This window comes from Protopterus annectens, chromosome 3.part0 (assembly GCF_019279795.1).
Source record: "Protopterus annectens isolate FY-2018-M chromosome 3.part0, PAN1.0, whole genome shotgun sequence".
Classification (NCBI taxonomy): Eukaryota; Metazoa; Chordata; order Ceratodontiformes; family Protopteridae; genus Protopterus; species Protopterus annectens.
This window is the reverse complement of record NC_056731.1, coordinates 1,536,070,739-1,536,087,937: the sequence shown is the minus strand read 5'-3', so window position 1 is coordinate 1,536,087,937 and position 17,199 is coordinate 1,536,070,739. Positions and strand designations below refer to the sequence as shown.

Genomic DNA, 17,199 nt, shown 5'->3' with positions numbered 1-17,199 from the left:
ACTGCACTAAACTGTGAATGTTCAAAACAGTGATTTCTTTCCCTGGGAAACAAATCACTTGCAGTAAAAGCACATACAAACAATTTCAAAAATAACAAAGTTGGGGGCTTTGCCCCCCCTCACACCATCCAACACTACAGAGGGGTAAAGGGCAATGTCATGGCTCAGGCCAAGCGATTTTTTCCCTGGAAAAGAATCTCTGACCTGAGCCTTCACTATTTTTGGATTTCAGTCCATATGTGTCGGCAAAATTACATTCGCTGTAATAGAGACCCAACACTTCAATCACGCCATTGCATTTCTAATCTTATTACTACTTTATAGTTTGATAAATCATAGGAATTAAGTTACTACTGTAAAAAGTTTACTATTTCTTCTATGTGTATTTTTTGTGATCTACACTCTATCTTAAGCACTCTTTCACTCATTGTACCCCTTACCTTAGTCTTAATAGTCCACAATCATATTTATTTCAGTGTTTTCCTCATCCCTTCTTTATATATGAATGTACATATTTGCTTACACAACTAAATAACTCTTACCAATTAAATAACAGAGTTCTTTGACCTGATGCAGCTGTGTACTTGCCCACTTTCTACATTCTACCTGCAACAGATTAATTATACTCCAAGTCTCAGAAGTAAACAAAACCTTTGCAACTTAGAGAACCTGATCTCATATGTTACTTACTTAATATTTTACCAGTCATAATCATTGTAAATTCTCTCAACTATCTTTCCAAAGCCAACAGTTTTATGCTGTCTTCCTATCTTTATGCTTCCCACTTTTATTAGTACTAACAGAGTCACATAACACCATCTGCAGACCTCATCTCTCTTAATTCAAGATTCAGCTGGATAAATAATCAGTCCTTCTCTTAGTTCTTCTTTTGTAGCAGTAAAGGATCCTGAGAAACAATATTCAAACACTGTTCTCCTTTTGCGCTTCCTCCTTTAGTTATTTTGTAGATCACTTTATTTGCTTGATTGTTTATTTGTTTGTTTACTTATATATTATATTTTCATTTATTGATCAAGATAGTCTGAATGAGCTTTTAGGGCCCATTTTCGGCAAAGTCCTGGGGAGAAAAGATCCACATTAAACATGCATTTCATTTAGATACAGTAAAGTTACATATGATACACAGAATAAGAACAATGGTAGATGCAAATGTATATGTGTATAGCCGTACATGCGTATATGCGTATATATTTGTGTGTGTGTGTGTGTGTGTGTGTGTGTGTGTGTGTGTGTGTGTGTGTGTGTGTGTGTGTGTGTGTGTGTGTGTGTATGTGTGTGTGTGTGTAAATGTGCCATATACATTTAAACAATGAAGAATCTGACATCCATCCATGTATCCATCTACAACCCCCTTTTTCCCATTTTCCATGGGGTTGGGGTGTCAAATCAACACTGATAATCATGTAAAGCCAATGTTCACACCACTGGGTGGGTGATGTCTTATACTGTAATTTTACACGAGTTGACAGTGGGGTTATTCAACTTCTTTGTTTAGCAGTTTTCAGATTATTTGCTTTACTCTATTAGAGGAGATAAAATTGTTTATAGCTATGTAGATTTAGTTTATTACAGCATCATTTGTAAACAAGCAAGAACGATCTATTTATTTTGACAATCATTTATAAATGTAATAAAAGAAATATTAATTTAAAGTTACATCGATGTTTAGCATATAACATGTCTATATCCCATTCTACTTTTAGCAGTAGAAAGATGTGCCCTTTTAAACTCAGCATCTATCCATCTTCATTACTTGCTGGTGGCAAACTTATCTAATATAGCCTTTCTTTTTATATTTAACATCTATTGCCTTTTTTATTTTCTTAAAGAATTATCTTTATTATCCAACTCCTGCAGCAAAGAGAGATAAAGTGTGGATGATAGCTCAGATAACATGTGACCTGACTTGGAATATTAACAGAACTGGACAGAGAGGATGGGTTTTTCCATCCTATGATGAAATGAGTGGTCTGGGGTTGTGGATTTCCACAATTTATTTAGGCAAATACCCTAAGAGGCAGTGCCAGGGGCATAAGTTTGGCATTTAATCTATTTTTGGAGGTAGTTCTCAGCGCTAGTGCATGGGAATGTACAACTGAATTGTGGAGGGTACTAATGTGACCATGATAGGGTATGCTATCAGTTCCCTCATCCATTGGAGAACTTAGGCCTAAATATGTACACCCTCATTAACAGTATGTTGAGGAAGGCACAAACCATTACTTCAGAGATTTGCTTGATGGCCTCCATGGCCAGCTTTAGCTCTCACCAGGGAGAACTCAGGATGGGTGATCAAATGCAAATAGCTGATAGACAGAGGCTTAATAGTCAGCTGGAATTCCAGTAGAAAGATAGAAAGGATCTTTTTTGACTCAATATTTAAAGAATGCACTGAAAATATCACTAAGGATACATATTTATTATACAGCTCAAAACATGAAAAAGGAGATGATCTTTTGTAAGCAAGGGAGCCCGCAGGATTTTTTGCAGGGGGGTGCAAACCCAGAGCCCCACCCACATAGCTCACCCCGCCCCCTGCCAACACAGCCCCGCCCAAGTCCACCCACCCAAGCCCCGCCCACACAGCCATTCCAGTGTCCCATTACTTGGCTATTTCTCCCCATTTACTGTAGACACTGTTCAAATCTGTGTGCATACTGTTTTATGCTTTAGTTCTACAATGATTACAGGCAGTTGGATTTAATTTACAACTTTTATTTCAAACATTATAGCCCAAACACTGAGACATTTACTAAACCTAAACAAAGCAATAGTCTTACAATGAAAACAGACTTGGCATTAAAGCTTCTCTACTTTTGAAACTCACATTCAATGAAACAGCATTGAAACCCACATTCAAAGAAAATGCATCTGGCCAGTGGCAGGTTATTTACCTTTGAACTGTTTTCAAGCAATAGGCTCCTTGCACACCGTTAGGGCCATGCAAAAGTTATTAGATTTACCTGATTGAATTATATCCCTTGTATTATACAGCAGCACTTGTTTGAGTGACTCTGCTGAAGTAAAAGTAATCTGAATAATTCCACATTAAAGATATCTGAAACTAATGAAGATGTTGTTGCTGTATATTTCAGTGTTTCATTTACAAATTCAGTGCCTGTTGCCGTCAAAGAATAAATTGCCTATGTTAAATTAAAAAATGGTAAGCTGGTATATTGCAATAGAAAATGGATGACAAGCTGAAAAACAGGTTCATAGTTATTAGGCATCTCATCCAAAGGAGGGCATCCTGAGGACTGCAGCATACAAATGTATATGCTGTAGGAATAGAACCTCAAGCCTTTACATTAAGATGCAAGTATTCTACTTGTGGTGCTACTAACATAGCTTTAAAACGTTATACCACAATAGAGATACCATTTGCTAAACAAAACAGTTGCACATTGTAAATAGACTTGGCATGAGCAGCAGTGAACTTAGCTTCCTTAAAACTCACAGTTCCTTGAAAATGCACTTGAAAATTCCACCTGTTAACTCTAACTTGGGCATTTCACTTTCTCACAAACATACCACACCCTCAAGGCCTCAACCTTAGTGCAAGAAATCTGGACAAAGCCTAAAATAAATAGGGACAGATTATAAATATGGCTCTCAGAAACTTAGAAAATTGCAAGAGTAACAGGATTTGTGTTGGTATGCATTTTTCTAAATGACATGACATCTAAAACTGAAATGTCTCATTTAGCAACTTCAATCCTTTTTAGGAGGAATATGGGGCAAAAATCTGGACAGCTGAGGGGTATGCTACCTCCCTCTAATACACACACCAAATAAGTCTGGTCAGACAAATTAGTTCTGGGAAGGTTGCACTGAACGGCACCGTGCTTGAGCTGAAGTGGGTGAAATCCTGGTAGCCAGTGATAACTGATCTGCAGCTCAGCATTGTGGAGCATTAAAGCATTTTTAGCAGAGCATTGTTTCATCACTACCTATTGTGTTTGCACATAAGCTGTAGTTATTTTAAACATTTTCCTTTTTTGATTACTACAGAGTACATTTACCCACCAGAGCTATTGTGTTTTGACTTCAGTGTGGAGCTAGTTGTTGCAGGGCTTGGCTTTTAAATAAGGTAGCAATGCTTATTTACCATATACCATTAAAGCCACCCTGACCCAACTACAAGTGTACTAACACACAGACACTGCTAAGAGACACTGGTCTGCAATAAAATTTAATGAGCTTCTGAAAATACTGTAATCCTGTCCTTTTATTACAATGAATATAAAATACTTCGAAATAAGGTAAAAAAGCTCATAATCTTAGACCGACAAAACTACTTTTCCACACTTCAAAATAATAAAATCAAACCCTCAGAAATTTTGGAAAGGTATCTCTACTCTACTTAACCCCAGCAAACCAGATACCCCTACCCCAGACCCAAACGCTCCTGACCAAGACTTGGCTACCCAATTTAACTCTTTTCATTGAATCCATTTCCAAATTAACGCCATCTTTCTCTAACACCACTACACTGCTACTACTTCCTCATTCCCATCTACTAACTCCCATCCCTCCACTCCTTCTCCTACTCCTACTACTTCATCAGCTTCATCTGCCCCTAATTCTCCCTCTTCACACTCCTTTTTTCTCATTTAAACCTATACCCAACTTCTACTATAAAGAAATTCCTTATGAAACTGAAGCCATGCACCAATGCTCCTGATAACATCCCTTCTTACTTTCTTGGCAAAGCTGCTGAAGCAATCGCTTAACCTATTAGCATTTTAATCAACTGCTCTATCCAAGAATGTATAGTACCCCAAGTCTGGAAAAGGGCCTTTATCATACCTCTACATAAAAGGTGGCAACAACAATGTTACTAATTTCCGCCCCATCGCTATTCTGTCCCCCATCTCTAAACTCCTAGAAAAGTGTATCCAACTACAACTCCTTCCACATCTCTTAGATAATCACCTGCTAACTCCCACACATGGAGTCAGACCACATCATAGCATTATGACCGCCCTCCTCCCCTTCCTTGAAACTGTAAATAAAGCCCGCGACTCTGGCCAAATTGTTTCTACCCTACTACTCGACCTCTCTAAGGCCTTTGACACACTCTCACAGCCTGCTACTAACTAAACTTTACCCATCTCCCTCCTCCTTGAACTGGTTCTCCAGCTACTTATCTAACAGATCTCAAGCAGTCAAATGGAAAAATGCCACCTCCTCATTTCTAAATACTCCTACTGGGGTACCCCAGGGCTCTATACCGAGTCCCCTTCTCTTAAATATATTTAAGAATGATTTCCGCAACTCTATCCCATTCTCAGACATCATCCAATATGCCGATGATTCTGCTATTATCTGCGCTGCCACCTCTATCCTCTCACTCCTAAAACTGACTCAAGATGCTTTTACAACAACTGAGCAATGGATGAAAAGGAATCACCTAGCACTCAATGCCTCTAAAACCAAATTAATGTTATTCATCCCCTCTAAGGCAACTTCTTTCAATATAAACACATTCCACATCTCTAGACAAAATAATCTACCCCTGGAACTGGTGTCAGAGACCAAGTTACTTGGGGTCCAAATTGATACCAGCTCAAATTCAACTCCCACCTACAGTTAAATATCAAGAAAACCCGGTATGCTTTACCGACAAAATCATTACCTTACACCTGCTACCAAAATCACCCTCTACCTCATTTCTTATCCTCTCCTTCTCTATGGAGCTCCACTCCTAACTAATCTACAGACCTCCAACACAACTTTCCTCTTGCTACAACAAAATTGCCAAGTTCGCTACCAACCACAAGTCCTCCACCCACCACTGTTCCTCTCTCCAAAACTAAAAATGGCTAGAGCTACCCAGTTCTCACATATACTCAACTAAATCTTGCACATAAGCTCATTTTCAACCCCTCCCTTTGTCCCTCCCTTTCATCAGCCTTTAAAATGCACCTTCCTGCAAGAGTATCAAGATCCAACAATCAAAATCTATTAGAAGTATATAAACCAACTAGTCCCCCAGGCAAAAATCTTCTGTCTTATGGCCTTGCATGCCTTTGGAACTCCCTACCACCTTCCATTCGCACCACCCCCAACCATTTTATATTTAAAAGATATCTTCACTCACATCTAGTATCCCAGTGGGAATGCTCTTGCTCCCACACCACATAACACTTGCAAACTCCATCTTCTTTCTTCCTCTGTTTCCTCCTGCAACTTTCCTAATTACCCACCCTAACTCATACATATTATTCCTACAATAATCAGAAAGAATATACTAGGCCACACTTCCCAAGTATTGCTTCCCTAATACGTTATTGCTTCTCAGTACTTTTGTGCATTGCTTCCTAATATGTTATTATTCCTCAATATTGTCATGAAATGCTTCCAAATATGTTATTTCTCAGTGCTTTTGTGCTAAATTTCCCTTTAGTCTGTATTACCTATTAATTTCATCACTAGATTGTACTCGCTCTAGTTGTATTATTTTCAAATTGTTATTTCTTGTATGATTAACTTCTGTGTAATTGTATAATTTGTATATCTATTAATAACCTACTTAGTTTTGGAGCTTTTCTCCCCAGGACTCCATTGAAAACGGATTCATTTGGCCCAATGGACTATCCTGGCAAACCAACTGCAAATAAAATAAATAAAACTGTCATATGCATTTCAATACCCAAGGCTTATACATTATCTAGTCATGTAAATATTCTCTGCATGGCAACAACGAAAAGGCTTTCAATGCTGGTAATTCTTTAACAATATACTTACTAAAGCTAACTTGCATCTTACAATATCCAACAAGCTTACTAAAGCTTACTTGCATCTTACAATCTCCGACAAGCTTACCTGATGTTCATTAAACCATGGCTACTTAAACAGAGCAACAGGGCACTGTGACAGCATACAGTTCCAGAATAAGAAGCATAAATCAACAGTACAAAAATCTGACAGAAAACCAGAACATTTTGCAAAATCAAGGACAGATGAAAAGCCACGGTCGTATTTGTGATCTACTTTGGATGGGGGAATACTCTGCACATTTACACTGCATAACTGCTCCTTGCCTTCCATGGACACATCCAGAGCCACTACAATGGGGAGAGTGGGGTGCAATAAGTATGTCACAATTTGAAATGTCTCTGGCTGACAGTGATGTCTCTGACACTCATACCTCTCAACTTCAGAGCAAGAAATCTGGACAAAGCCATACACAGAACTAGAAGTGTGACAAGCCCAAAAATAAGGCCAATTTTTAAATATTGCTCTTATAACTTAAATAGAACAGGTAGATCTTGCATTAGTACAAGTTTTCTGAAGGGTATGAAATCTGAAACTCAAATGTCTGCTATTATTTTCTAACTTCAATCTTTAATGACTTGCCACTAATTTGCCAGAAAAACACAATTTTATGAAAAACGGACCAAAATGTGATGCAAAAATACCTGTCAAAAAAGGGACACCTTTTAATATTAACAGTTAACTTGAAGCAGCTAACAAAATAAGAGCATCCACATGCATTTCTGAAATAAAGGTAATCTATAAGTGATCATTACAGTTATATATAATTGTAAACCCTCCACATTTTCTTCCAAAATTGCCATTTTGGAGGAGGGATTATTAGGGAGAGCAACATTTTGAGCCAGAATTGGGGACAATTGAGATGTTTGGATATTCCTAATCTACAAAGTGATTTGAACGTACCTCTCAACCTCTTAATGCAGGAAATCTGAACAAGGCCAAATATATTGGGGAACATACAAACACTACTAAAAATTGCTCTTGTATAAACGTAAAGACAGTCTTGCATTAGCATGCATTTTTCTGAAGGTTATGACATCTGAAACTCAATGTCTGTCATTTAATGGCTTCATTCCTAAATGATTTGCTAGAAAATCACAAATTTGAGAACAAACCAAAAATAAGCAGCAAATATCTATTCATTCTGCAAAGATATGGACAACTGAGAGGTATAGTTCAACCGGGGCTGTCTGAGCTTGCTACCCCCCCTCACAAAATCATGGTCAAATGGAGCCTCCCCCCTGCAGCCATTCCAATGTCCCATTTATCATAAACACTAATGTGCATACTGCTTTACTTCTGCGATGATTTAGGATTTCATTTGAAAGTTTTATTTTGCATTTTACAGCACAAACCCTAATACATATCTGTTAAAGCAATGCAGTCTCACAATGAAAATAGACCAACATTGAAACTTCTCTGCTCTTGAAACTCACATGCATTGAAACAGCACTGAAACCCACTTTCAGAGAAAATACATTTTGCAAATGGCAAATATTAACTCTGGGCTGTCTACAAAATCATAGGCCCCTCGAACATAACATACACATGCTCTTCGATACACCTTCCTGACTGCATTACATTATATTCCTTGTACAATACAGTACAGTTGTTAAAGGGCATTTTAAATTTATTGTTTTGAACATTTTTCCAGTAAACAATGAAACAAAAAGCATCCACTAATGACAAAACTGCCCAATTCAGAACATTTCCATCATAAAAAGTCTACTCAAGTCCACCAGTATCAGTAAAAAATATACACAATCTCTGAAGTAGTAAACTCCACATTGAAAAAATGTGTAACTAATAAAGAGGTTGCTGCTAGCAAACACTTTATATGTCATTGTTTAATCTACAAATAAAGTGCCTGTTACTCTTGAAGAATAAATTGCTTTTGTTGCATGCAATAAAAAATGAAAAGCTAGTAATACCGCAATAGGGAATGGATAGCAAACTGTTAACAGGTTCATAGTTACTAGGTATCTTTGCAAAAAGACTGCAGCATCCACCCCTTTACAACACAATACAGCATCAGCAATGCATTTACCTACTGTGGGAGTAGAACCCACAGCCTTCAGCATCTAAAGCAAGTACACTATCTGTTGTGCTATTAACAATGCAAGCAGACTAAACACAAGCAGCACTAAACTTTTGCTCCCCTGCAGCTCTCAGCTCCTTGTAAAATCTACTCCGACACCCAGCTGTATCTCTGAACTTTTCAGCACAAGAAACCTGGAAAAAGCCAAAATTTATTGGGGGGGGGACAAAAGGCCAAAAACCAGGGACACATTTTAAACATTGCTTGTATAATGTAAGTTGCTAGAATAAAATGCTGCGTTACCACCATACATTTCACTGCCACGTCTTGAACCCAGGGGACCCCGTGCAAAACAGTCAGAGCAACATACCACTACGCCAAATAAACTGTTTTGTGAAAGAGGAAGACTGAAACTTAAATAGCTACCATTTAGTGAATTCAGTTCTCACCATAGCACAGCTGTCAGCCTCTTAGCACAAAAGACCTTAACAAAGCCAATAATGGGTGACTACTACAACCACCAAACATTCAGTGAATTCAGTTCTCACCATAGCTCTCAACCTCTTAGCAAATAACACCCAGACAAAGCCAGTAATGGGAGAATATAGCCCCCAAACATATTCAGTGAAATCAGTTCTTACCATAGCTCTCAACATTAGCAAAAAACCTGGATGAAGCCAATAAATACATGAACAAAGCCAATACTGGGTGAATACAGCCCTCAAACATATTCAGTGAATTCAGTTCTTACCATAACTCTCAACCCTAGCACAAAACCTGGACGAAGCCAATAATGGGGGGGGGGGATACAGTCCCAAACACAGGGATACATTTCAAATATCCATCTTGTACACTTAGAAAATTGCTAGAATAAAAGCTTTTGTTAACATACACTTTCTGAAGAATATGAAGTCTGACAAGTGTGTCCATTTTTTTTTTACTTTTGTTAACCAGGAAAGTCTGACTATGAAAAAAAAAAAAAAAAAAAAAAAAAAAAAAGCTAAGTTTTAGCAGAGGCCCAGGGAAAAACACTCCAGACAGCCAAGAAAAAAACCAGAGAACATGTAGCTGTCAGGCAACAAGGACACAAATGCAGAAACCACAGATTTTATGAGGAACAGAAAAAGTATGAGGGAAAATCCTGCAACATTTTCACAAATGGTGGTGGGTAGGGAATTCAGGCTCTTGCCACTTGGGCCCAAGGTACAGGGTTCAAGCCTTATTCACTACCCACCACCATGTACACCTGGGGCATTTTACACACACACACACACACACACTTACTTTCCGTTCGTTTCTACACACACTACCTGAAAGTGCCCCATCTTCCTTCTGCTTGCTAAGTATCCGCTCCCATCTTCTCTCGTCAGGTCCCGCTCCCATTTTCTCTCTTTCTGAAAGTGCTGCCGCTTGCTAGGTCCCGCCTGTGTGAGTTCCCGCTCACAAACCTTAAACTGACAACGATGATGTCAGCACGCCTGCGACTAGACTATTTGGACTCCTTCTTAAAGGAGAATGTGCGTAAAAAAAAAAAAAAAAACTTTTTTTTTTAATTATTTAGCCGTAGCCGATTCCAGGGGGGTGCAAGTGCACCCCCTTGCACCTGCCTGCGGGCGCCCTTGTTTGTAAGTATCATTCTTTATTTTTTTACAATCCATGATCTTGTCATACATTTTAATCTTTGATCTTACAAGGCAATCATTATTAATGGTGTCTCCACATCATACTAAATATTTAGTCATGACAACGTTGATTTATCTGTTTTAAAACTTGTCTGTAGATAAGCTGAAAAGACTGTCCATCTTCAGCCACAATCCAGGGGCAATGATAATATTCATTAACTGTAAATATTTTAACAAGTTATACAGTAAAAGAAAATATAACTTTCATAATTTTAAACTTAAAAGTAAAACAGCTTCCATTTCTTCTTTTTTTAGTTGTTATTGCCAGTTTATAGTCAGAAAGCAGCAAATTATATGGATGCACCGTATTTAAACAGAACCCAAAACTGAGTTTTCCAATCTCTCATTATGGAAAGCTATGTCACCATTTGTTCTGCCTCGCACATTCTTCATTAGACTCCAGAGGCAGTCGTTTTGACAAAAAAAACATTGGTTAATTCTCTTCCTCCTTGAGGAGCACTCAGGTGTGTAGATATATATGTGTATGTATGTTTCTGTGTGTGAGTGTGTGTATGTATGTGTGTATATATATATATATATATATATATATATATATATATATATCTATATATATATATATATATATATATATATATATATATATATATATATATATATATATATAGGGTCTATATTATAACTATGAATGATCAAATGATTGAACGTTGTTATATCTAACTCAAAAGTTCAAATTCACAAGACATCAAACAACCAGAACAGCGATTGTTTTCCCAGGGAAAAAAAAATCGCTGTTCCCAAAAAAATAAAAAAAGACATTAAAACACTGCATAAAGTGGAGGGCTGTGCCCCCATACCCCCTACTTAATATATACCAACTCCGACATCGCACTACAGTGTCGAAAATGGCAAAGTGACGGAAGCGGCCAAGCGACTTCTTTCCCAGGGAAAGAATTCATTTATATCCCACTTCGTCATTTTGCCTTTTCGACATTCCAAGTTCGACCAAGTCGCATTCGATAAAATGCGTCTTCTGTCATCTGATAGGAACCCATATATATATATATATATATTTATATATATATATATATATATATATATATATATATATATATATATATATATATATAAAAAATTATAAATAGATATATAAAACTATAAATAGATATAGATAGATATAGATGTATGTGTGTGTGTGTGTGTGTGTGTGTGTGTGTGTGTGTGTGTGTGTGTGTGCGTGTGTGTGCGTGTGTGTGCGTGTGTGTGCGTGTGTGTGTGTGTGTGTGTGTGTGTGTGTGTGTTGTAAAGGTATACTAAATTATATCAAAACACCTAAATGCCGAATGTCAGCATCAAAAATGTTGACAACAAAAGTTCAACAATGCAAATGTCAACAGGGCACTACACATGTGAGGAACATCCTCAGTGCATGCATACTTAAAACAAAAGAAAAATAGTATGCTCCCCTACACCCCCGATGTGGGGGAACAACCTGCACACATCCCCTGGTAATTATATATACTAACTCGAAGACCACACAATCCCCAGTAAAGTAGCATATTCCCCATCCTCAGAGATTGTTGTTCTCATGCACCTGTTGACGATCTGTTTTGTCAACCAAAATTTGCTGACAAAACAGATATTGACATATGGGGGTTTCAACTATCTTAACCTCTATCTTAACCTCTGAAATATATATGTATGTATATGTGTATGTATATATATATATATATATATATATATATGTATACATATATATATATATATATATATATATATATATAGATATATATAGATATAGATATATATATATATATAGATAGATAGATAGATATATAGATATATATATAGATATATACACGTGGATTCTATACATTTGGTCGAATTGCATTTAGTCGAAAATTATTCCAGGCATTTCACTTCACTGAAAGCTCACTTGGTCAAAGTTCATTTGGTTGAAAATGGAATATAGCCCCTGCCCCACTGCAGTGCAACCCTGGAGTGAGAATATTAAATAAGGGGGGGGGGGCACAAACCAGTTTCCCTTTTGGTGGTTCAATTAACCAATCCCATTTGGTATTAGGTTGACCTTACCCATCTCATGGTCAATAATTATATATAACTAGGATCATGCCACTAATAATTTGAGGGGACCATTACATAGGATAGAGCATTTAGAAGCTGAATCTGTTCAGTTGCAGAGGGGGCAATTATTTGGTAAATTTTAAGTTTCTTGTCTATAATTCCAAGTTGCACTTGAATATATGCTTTTAGAACTTGATCTTGTGTGATACCTGTAGGGAAGAAGTGGAGGTTAAACAGTATATATCACTGGGATTCCATATGCTAGTCTGATCAAGGATATGTTGATGTCCACCTTATGCACAGTCTAAGTTTAGTCCAGTGAACCTGTAGATGTGTCACAAACAGAAAAAGATACATTAATAAAGCTCAAGGTGATGAAAAAATGCAGGCTGAGACATGGTCCAGGAAATGAAATGTCTGGGAACTGAAACAGCTGACAGAACAGAATAGACTGAAGTGCAGGAGAGGGAGCAGGTATGACTATATACAAAGCAAACATGCAAGCAATTACTTTTATTACATGGACTTGAGTAACAATAATGAAACTCACCCCTGAATGCCAATGTAATACTAAACTGTTTCTTTCTGGGTTAATTTCTCCATATCTTTTGATTTTTAATACCATGAAGGGAACGGACGTCATCGTTATAGTCCAGTCTTTGATATTAGCCAAATGCTCTCTTATCAGCTCCCGCAATATGGCCAGAACTGACTCCTTCTGTGATTCATAAAGAGTTAGGTGTATTGGTGGCATATCAACATATCCTGTAAATTCTTTTTTATTAGACCTGTTGTTCCCACTACTATTAGGACTGTCTGGGTATCTTTCTTCCACATAGCTTTAGGTTCTCCCTGCAAATCCTGCTATTTTATGACTTTGGGTCTCTCTGCGTGTAAGACAATGTAATCACTGGGTGTAACGATTTTAATGATCAGTGCTATTTTAATCATTTTTTTCCTGATATACTATATCTGGTTTTCTGACATCTGCTTGTTGAGCTGTTGGGAATTAGTGGTCACATCTGATGTAAACTTCATCATTCTTTAAACTGCTTTGTGGTTTATGTATCCAATGCTTCTCAACTACTTCTATGCTGTAGTGTTTGTGCAATCCCCATTGCAATGGTTTTGCTACATTATTATGCTTTTCAGCATACAGGTCCTGTGCCATGCGTACATTACACTCAGCTGCAAGATGTGTGACTTTTTTCAGTTCTTTTTTGCAGAACCTGTATTTTTCTGTTTATCCCATATGTTCAGTGGACTTTGTAAACTAGCATGTATGTAGTCCACTATTCTGGGTCGCCATTATTAACCCTTCATCTTTTGGTTTCAATTCACTTCTCCTTAACCATTCCTGTGCCAAATCCTGGTTGACATGAGGTTCTTCTAAGAGTTCTCAGTACTTTCCACAATATTTATGAGTTTTCCACTTTTCCATCTATCTCATCTTATCCTTCTTCTTATAATCTTGCTTGGTTTTTCAGCACATTCTGTTGATGTCTGATTTTTGCTTCTGGTTTGATTTCCATTCCCGTTTGATGCTGAAATGCTTTGGCCAAACTAAGTAGAGAATTCATCTTAGACTTCTTCTCTTGTTTTAACACTTTCAGTAGGTTTGGATCTGGTGAGGTCAGCCAGTATATATGCAGTCCCATGCTTGCATATGTATACATATAATCAGTTTTGAGGGGGCCCATATCTCCTTCAGAACAAGGAATATATAATCTTGGTGTACACTGATTTTTATATATCATTTGCTGAGCATGAAGCAAGTCAATCACCTCAAAACTGTAAGTTAGAACAGGAAGAACAAATTGGTTTAGGATTTGAACTTTTTTTCATAGATGTCAAAGAAATTTCCAGTATTAGTTTTAGTTTATTTCCTTACTGAGTTTTATTTGCATTTGTACATGTTTTGTTGCCAATCCTTTATCATTTCCCAATTTTTTTTTATACTTCCTCGTGCTCAAGTTCTTTTATATCACATTCCTGCCCCAGACTGATATTTCCTTGGTGCTGTAGCTCTCCTGTTTTAAATGTTGCTTTTGCACATTTATCAAGACCAAATGACATTCTTATATCATCTGAAAAAGTTTTAATCACTTCAAGTTGTGTTTTCAGCTCCTCGTCTGATGAACTATACAGTTTTACATCATTCACAAAAGTAGAAGAGAAATCTTTAAACAAGGTTGTTTTCTGGGAGCTAAATTGTAAACATGGCCAAGTCTGTTAAGTAAACAGCTTTAATGGGTTAAACCCAAGACAAAACAGAAGTGGTAACAGAGAATCATCCTGGAATATCCCCCTTTTAATTTTTATCCCTGGGATAATAACTTGCCCTTTGTCATGGTTTAACTGCAAAGTGTTTTGCCACTGTCTCATGGTCACTGTAACATAACTGATCAATGTAGGGTGTAAGCATTCATTTGTCCAGGAATGCAGGATGATGTCAAATGCTTTTTTTATAATTTATCCACTTTAGTGTTAGATTCTTTTCCATTTTACAATTCTTTATTATGTTTTTAGCAACAAGTGATCTTTTGTCCTGCATGACTTTCTTTTGTTACCCATTTGTTCTATTGCCATAATTCATTTTTTTTTCTAGATGACTATAAACTCTTCATCATTTCCATATATAGTAAAGCTTGTATATTATCAGAAGGCAAATTAGTAGTCTATGGCCTGCAGGTTCACTCTTAATGAGAAGTATATTTCTTCCTGTTTATAACCAGGTTGGTGTCCATTCAGGATACACATTTAAGTAATTCTTACTCAGGACTAAATCTTTGTGTAAAGGTGTTAATACCTTTAGCTAGAAGTTAGGTACTGCATCTGGGCCTTGTGTTTTCTGGTTAGGAACATGTCTTAATCTTGTTTCAATTTCTCTGACCATTACTTCATCCTCTTTCATATCCTGTACATTTGAGCTTCTTACTGTTCCTTTTAACTTTTCTTTCATTTCCCTTATTGTTCTTTTTTATGGTAAAACTTTATCTGTTATTAATTTAGCTGCACAGTAATATATCCAATTTATTTATGTTATATTACAAACATTTCTCTTAATAGTGCTAATTACTCTGTTCATCTGTTTTACCAAACTTCTAACATTTTTTATTTTCTGTAATCTGTTTTTTTTCACCAGTCTTAACATGTTTATCCATCTCTATTAAATCAATCATCTCTTCTGTTAGATCATTTTTATCTAGACCAAGAGTACCTTTTTGCTCTCCATTTCCTTCTAAAGAAAGTTCTCAATCATCTTTCTGTGACATATCCTCTTCAGATGCACCCTACTTCATCTGCTGCTCCTTCATATGGTACCTGATTGGTCCATCACTCCCCAACATTACCTGTGGAAGAGTTGTGATTGTTTCCTGCTCCTTTCCCTGGTTTGCAACTTCAGCTGGGCTTTTATACTGGTCTCATACAAAGGGCTTCAGAGCATCAACATGTGGCAAGACTTCAAATATTTCCTGCTCCACCTTTTTCTCCTTTATCTGAGGACTCATTGCCCCCTCATACTGTGACATTACTTGTGCTGGATTTTCTAAACTAAGCCTTTCATTTCACAGATAATCCATAACTTCAGTTTCTGTTTAACTTCTTCCTTACTAATCCTTTTTTCTGCATTACCCGTTTTTATATTGTGAAATTTTTCATACTTGAGTGCCTTTGTATTTCTCTTCAGATATCTTAGGTGCTGCTTTTCTTGTATTGATTTGTTTGGCTTTATCCTTTGCATAAAAATTGCAATGTACCAGATCTCTTTTTCTTTCTCATTCCCATCTTTCTTTCTTTTTTATACCTTTCAAAAATCTTTGGGCTTTATTATTTATATTTTCACACTTCCTCTGTCGCTTCTTTTTTCCAGGCAGCCCAAAGTTTCTTTGTCTATGTTATGTTTCTCATGGATCTGTTGTACTGATGTACACATTTTTTTATTTGAAGCTTTTGATAGTTTTTCTTGTATAAGTATTTTTCTTTCCTCTAGTTTCTTTCTAAATCTTTCTGAATATCCTCCAATTGGAAATTCTGGGGTTCTTGCATAATAAGAATAATACATAATTTCTTCCTTATTCTCTGTAGCTCACTCTGTTATCTTTGTGGCTCTTTTTTGACATGCCAGTTTTTGTGTTTTCGTGAACTACTTGCTTCCTTCTACCACAGGGGGGCATCCTCCCCCGAGCCTGGCCTAACCCCATTGTAGGAATGTTTTAAACTGCTAAGAATTCTAAGCTGCCATTTTTTCCAGTCCTGGCAAAAGTGTGTACACTGTCTGAGTCTTTGTAACTTACTTCATCAAAATAGGAGTCAGCAAGAGGGATACATTAAAAAATATAATGTTTTGTGGGGTCTACTAAAAACTCCAAATGAATGGAAATCCCTGCCCCCCCCCCCCGAAAAAAAAAGAAAATATTACAAGCAGTATCTAATTTTCTGCTACAATGGGGCAAAAGGGTTGAGTTTTGATAATATGAGTCAAATGTTTTGAAAGATGTCCAGATGCTTGCCTCCTATTTTTGGTCTGTTCCTCACAAAATATGTGGTTTTCTGATAAATCATTAACGACTGAAGTCACTAAATAATGACAGACACCTGAATGTCAGACTTCAGAAGATGCAGACTGTCCTA

At 36.9% G+C, this 17,199-nt stretch overlaps 1 protein-coding gene across 2 annotated transcripts in view; it reads left to right on the top strand.

Annotated features, from left to right (window-relative positions):
* DLGAP1 (DLG associated protein 1) overlaps positions 1–17,199 on the top strand; it is a 5,750,587-nt gene that overhangs the window by 2,361,855 nt on the left and 3,371,533 nt on the right. The window lies entirely within an intron of this gene.